This window comes from Salmo salar, chromosome 17, assembly GCF_965601325.2.
Source record: "Salmo salar chromosome 17, fSalSal1, whole genome shotgun sequence".
Lineage (NCBI taxonomy): Eukaryota > Metazoa > Chordata > Actinopteri > Salmoniformes > Salmonidae > Salmo > Salmo salar.
In genome coordinates, this window is record NC_138307.1 from 86,015,609 (window position 1) to 86,022,378 (window position 6,770).

A 6,770-nucleotide genomic window follows, 5' to 3' on the forward strand; every position below is an offset into this window, starting at 1 on the left:
GAGAGAGGTTAAGAAGCCCTCCTGTTCTCCACTCATTACCTGTATTAACTGCACCTGTTTGAACTCATTACGTGTTTAAAAGACACCTGTCCACACACTCAATCAAACAGACTCCAACCTCTCCACAATGGCCCAGAACAGAGAGCTGTGTAAGGACATCAGGGATAAAATTGTAGAGCTGCACAAGGCTGGGATGGGCTACAGGACAATAGGCAAGCAGCTTGGTGAGAAGGCAACAACTGTTGGCGCAATTATTAGAAAATGGAAGAAGTTCAAGATGACGGTCAATCACCCTCGGTCTGGGGCTCCATGCAAGATCTCACCTCGTGGGGCATCAATGATCATGAGGAAGGTGAGGGATCAGCCCAGAAATACATGGCAGGACCTGGTCAATGACCTGAAGAGAGCTGCGACCACAGTCTCAAAGAAAACCATTAGTAACACAATACGCCGTCATGGATTAAAATCCTGCAGCTCACGCAAGGTCCCCCTGCTCAAGCCAGCGCATGTCCAGGCCCGTCTGAAGTTTGCCAATGACCATCTGCATGATCCAGAAGAGGAATGGGAGAAGGTCATGTGGTCTGATGAGACAAAAATATAGTTTTTTGGTCTAAACTCCTCTTGCCGTGTTTGGAGAAAGAAGAAGGATGAGTACAACCCTAAGAACACCATCCCAACCGTGAAGTATGGAGGTGGAAACATCATTTTTTGGGGATGCTTTTCTGCAAAGGGGACAGGACGACTGCACCATATTGAGGGGAGGATGGATGGGGCCATGTATCGTGAGATCTTGGCCAACAACCTCCTTCCCTCAGAAAGAGCATTGAAGATGGGTCGTGGCTGGGTCTTCCAGCATGACAACGACCCGAAACACACAGCCAGGGCAACTAAGGAGTGGCTCCGTAAGAAGCATCTCAAGTTCCTGGAGTGGCCTAGCCAGTCTCCAGACCTGAACCCAATAGAAAATCTTTGGAGGGAGCTGAAAGTCCGTGTTGCCTAGCGACAGCCCCGAAACCTGAAGGATCTGGAGAAGGTCTGTATGGAGGAGTGGGCCAAAATCCCTGCTGCAGTGTGTGCAAACCTGGTCAAGAACTACAGGAAACATATGATCTCTGTAATTGCAAACAAAGGTTTCTGTACCAAATACTAAGTTCTGCTTTTCTGATGTATCAAATACTTATGTCATGCAATAAAATGCAAATGAATTACTTAAAAATCATACAATGTGATTTTCTGGATTTTTGTTTTAGATTCCGTCTCTCACAGTTGAAGTGTACCTATGATAAAAATTACAGACCTCTACATGCTTTGTAAGTAGGAAAACCTGCAAAATCGGCAGTGTATCAAATACTTGTTCTCCCCATATATATATATATATATATATATATATATATATATACACAGTGAGGGAAAAAAGTATTTGATCCCCTGCTGATTTTGTACGTTTGCCCACTGACAAAGAAATGATCAGTCTATAATTTTAATGGTTGGTTTATTTGAACAGTGAGAGACAGAATAACAACAAAAAAATCCAGAAAAATGCATGTCAAAAATGTTATAAATTGATTGATCAAATACTTTTTTCCCTCACTGTAGTAGTTTGCAAGTATAAACACCATGGGATCATGCAGCCGTCATCCCGCTCAGGAAGGAGATGCGTTCTGTCTCCTAGAGATGAACGTTCTTTGGTGCGAAAAGTGCAAATCAATCCCAGAACAACAGCAAAGGACCTTGTGAAGATGCTGGAGGAAACAGGTACAAAAGCATCTATATCCACAGTAAAACAAGTCCTATATCGACATAACCTGAAAGGCCACTCAGCAAGGAAGATGCCATTGCTCCAAAACCACCATAAAAAAGCAAGACTACGGTTTGCAATTGCACATGGGGAGAAATGTCCTCTGGTCTGATGAAACAGAAATAGAACTGTTTGTCCATAATGACCATTTTTATGTTTGGAGGAAAAAGGGGGAGGCTTGCAAGCCAAAGAACACCATGACCCCAAGCATACTTCCAAAGTTTTAGCAAAATGGCTTAAGGACAACAAAGTCAAGGTACTGGAGTGGCCATCACAAATCACTGACCTCAATCCCATAGAAAATGTATGCGTAGAACTGAAAAAGCATGTGCGTGTAAGGAGGCATACAAACCTGACTCAGTTACACCAGCTCTGTCAGGAGGAATTGGCCAAAATTCACCCAACATTGTGGGAAGCTTGTGGAAGGCCACCCAAAAAGTTTGACCCAAGTTAAACAATTTAAAGGCAATGCTACCAAGGACTAATTGAGTGTATGTAATCTGACCCACAGGGAATGTGATGAAAGAAATAAAAGCTGAAATAAATTATTCTCTTTACTACTATTCTGACATTTCACATTCTTAAAATAAAGTGGGGATCCTAACTGATCTAATACAGGGAATTTGTATTTGGATTACATGTCAGGAATTGTGAAAAACTGAGTTTAAATGTATTTGGCTAAGGTGTATGCAAACTTCTGACTTCAAATGTATGTATGTATGTATGTATGTATGTATGTATGTATGTATGTATGTATGTATGTATGTATGTATGTATGTATGTATGTATGTATGTATGTATGTATGTATGTATGTATGTATGTATGTGTGTGTATGTGTGTATATGTGTGTGTGTGTGTGTATGTATGTATGTATGTATGTATGTATGTGTATGTATGTGTGTGTATGTGTGTATATGTGTGTGTGTGTGTGTGTGTGTGTGTGTGTGTGTGTGTGTGTGTGTATATATATACTGCTCAAAAAAATAAAGGGAACACTTAAACAACACAATGTAACTCCAAGTCAATCACACGTCTGTGAAATCAAACTGTCCACTTAGGAAGCAACACTGATTGACAATAAATTTCACATGCTGTTGTGCAAATGGAATACACAACAGGTGGAAATTATAGGCAATAAGCAAGACACCCCCAATAAAGGAATGGTTCTCAGGTGGAAACCACAGACCACTTCTCAGTTCCTATGCTTCCTGGCTGATGTTTTGGTCACTTTTGAATGCTGGCGGTGCTTTCACTCTAGTGGTAGCATGAGACGGAGTCTACAACCCACACAAGTGGCTCAGGTAGTGCAGCTCATCCAGGATGGCACATCAATGCGAGCTGTGGCAAGAAGGTTTTCTGTGTCTGTCAGCGTAGTGTCCAGAGCATGGAGGCGCTACCATGAGACAGGCCAGTACATCAGGAGACGTGGAGGAGGCCGTAGGAGGGCAACAACCCAGCAGCAGGACCGCTACCTCCGCCTTTGTGCAAGGAGGAGCAGGAGGAGCACTGCCAGAGCCCTGCAAAATGACCTCCAGCAGGCCACAAATGTGCATGTGTCTGCTCAAACGGTCAGAAACAGACTCCATGAGGGTGGTATGAGGGCCCGACATCCACAGGTGGGGGTTGTGCTTACAGCCCAACACCGTGCAGGATGTTTGGCATTTGCCAGAGAACACCAAGATTGGCAAATTCGCCACTGGCGCACTGTCCTCTTCACAGATGAAAGCAGGTTCACACTGAGCACGTGACAGACGTGACAGAGTCTGGAGACGCCGTGGAGAACGTTCTGCTGCCTGCAACATCCTCCAGCATGACCGGTTTGGCGGTGGGTCAGTCAAGGTGTGGGGTGGCATTTCTTTGGGGGGCCGCACAGCCCTCCATGTGCTCGCCAGAGGTAGCCTGACTGCCATTAGGTACCGAGATGAGATCTTCAGACCCTTTGTGAGACCATATGCTGGTGCGGTTGGCCCTGGGTTCCTCCTAATGCAAGACAATGCTAGACCTCATGTGGCCGGAGTGTGTCAGCAGTTCCTGCAAGAGGAAGGCATTGACGCTATGGACTGGCCCGCCCATTCCCCAGACCTGAATCCAATTGAGCACATCTGGGATATCATGTCTCGCTCCATCCACCAACGCCACGTTGCCCCACAGACTGTCCAGGAGTTGGCAGATGCTTTAGTCCAGGTCTGGGAGGAGATCCCTCAGGAGACCATCCGCTACCTCATCAGGAGCATGCCCAGGCGTTGTAGGGAGGCCATACAGGCATGTGGAGACCACACACACTACTGAGCCTCATTTTGACTTGTTTTAAGGACATTACATCAAAGTTGGATCAGCCTGTAGTGTGGTGTTCCACTTTAATTTTGAGTGTGACTCCAAATCCAGACCTCCATGGGTTGATAAATTAGATTTCCATTGATTATTTTTGTGTGATTTTGTTGTCAGCACATTCAACTATGTAAAGAAAAAAGTATTTAATAAGATTATTTCTTTCATTCAGATCTAGGATGTGTTGTTTAAGTGTTCCCTTTATTTTTTTGAGCAGTGTATATATATATATATATATATATATATATACAGTCCAAGTCAAAAGTTGACACACCTTCTCGTTCATCGGTTTTTCTTTATTCTTTATTTTATTTGTACTGTTATCTACACTGTAGAATAATAGTGAAGACATCAAGACTTTGAAATAACACATATGGAATAATTTAGTAACCAAAGAAGTGTTAAACAAATTAAAAATATGTATATAGACATGGATTGTGTATGTGTGCCATTCAGAGGGTGAATGGCAAGACAACATTTTTAAGTGCCTTTGAACTGGGTGTGATAGAAGGTGTTTGTGTCAAGAACTGCATCGCTGCTGGGTTTTGCATGCCCAACAGTTTCCCGTGTGTATCAGGAATGGTCCACCACCCAAAGAACATTCAGCCAACTTGACACAACTGTGGGAAGCACTGGACTCAACATGTGCCGGCATCCCCGTGGAACGCTTTTGATACCTTGTAGAGTCTGCGCCCGACAATTGTTGGCTGTTCTGATGGCAAAAGGGGGTGCAACTCAACATTAGTAAGGTGTTCCTAAAGTTTTGTACAGTCAGAGTATGATCTGGTGGAAGGATGAAATAAATGAATTTACTCATTAAAACTTCTTAAGGCTAGGCATCCCTGTGAAACTGGAGGGTGCGCAATTCAAATACATAATCATAAAAATGATGGATATTAAACATTTAGGAACATACAAGTGTCTAATATTGGTTACAAGCTTAAATTCCTATTAATCTAACTGCACTGTCTGATTTACAGTAGCCATTACAGCAAAAGCATGCCATGCAATTGTTTGAGGACGGCGCCCCACATCAAAATATTTTTCCACCAGCACAGGTTTCATAAACTCACAAGTAGCAATTAAATATTCACTTACATTTTGAAAATCTTCCTCTGATTTGTCATCCAAAGGGTCCCAGCTATAACATGTAGTGTTGTTTTGTTTGATAAAATCCTTCTTTATATCCCAAAAAGTCAGTTTAGTTGGCGGCATCGATTTGAGTAATCCACTATTTCAACATGCAGAGAAATCAATCCAAAAAGCTACCGCTAGACTTATTTAAAACAAGTCAAAATATGTTTCTATTAAATCCTCAGATACCCTAAAATGTAAATAAACTATAATATTTCATTTGGAAAGAAGTATGTTCAATAGGAAAGCGATATTAGCAGGTGCCCATCCTCTTCGTTGCGTGCGCATACACGAATTTCCAAGTCTGTGTCCCAGTACTAAAACTCAAAATTCTTCCTCGTTTTGGAAGAAACAAGCCTAAACCTTGAACAAAGACTGTTGACATCTAGTGGAAGCCATAGGAATTGCAATCTGGGAGCTGGATTTGGATATGCCCCTATACTTTCCATTGTATGAGCATTGGCTCTCAACAAAAAAGAAATCTGGGTTGGTTTTTCTTTGGATTTTCACCAACAATATCTATTGTGTTATAGTCTCATACATTATTTTAAAATGTCTACAAACTTCAGAGTGCTTTCTATCCAATGGTACCAATCATATTCATATACTGGCTTCTGGGCCTGAGTAACAGGCAGTTTACATAGGGCACGCCTGTCATGCGGAAATTGAGAAAAAAGGACCTATGTTTTTATGAAAAAAATTATATCCAACTATCTATCACCAGTCTTGGAGAGAGAGGGAGAGAGATAGGGAAACAGAGATGACTGTCCATCTACCCATCAGTAATACAGGAGCAGGTAAGAAGACACTGGTATAGCCACTCACTCACACGCACAAACTCAAACATATACCTTACATTCTTTCGCACGTGCACACGCACACACTTTTGGAGGTAGTGGTTGCGCTACCAATAATTAATAATTGGAGCAAATTCGGAGCTCATGTTCTACCAACAATGACACACTCACAGACGCCGACCTGGAATGGAATCCTGACATCAGCTGCTGTATTCACTCTAGAACCATTGATTTTATGCTTAATTTTTCTTACTATGTAAATCTGTCAGGAGAAAACATCTGGTTTCTAACTATCCTCGCTCCTCACCATGTAAATCTGACAGGAGAAAACATCAGGTTTCTAACTATCCTCACTCCTCACCATGTAAATCTGACAGGAGAAAACATCAGGTTTCTAACTATCCTCACCATGTAAATCTGACAGGAGAAAACATCAGGTTTCTAACTATCCTCGCTCCTCACCATGTAAATCTGACAGGAGAAAACATCAGGTTTCTAATTATCCTCACCATGTAAATCTGACAGGAGAAAACATCAGGTTTCTAACTATCCTCGCCATGTAAATCTGTCATCGTCATCCAGACCATAAATTCTGATATAAAACCCTCTATTTTTCTCAGTCCACTCGTCAGGATTGGAACTTCACACGTTATACCCAGAAGGGTGAAAGTGTTAACAGGAGTTACGTTTGGTACTTCCCAAAGAGAAAGGG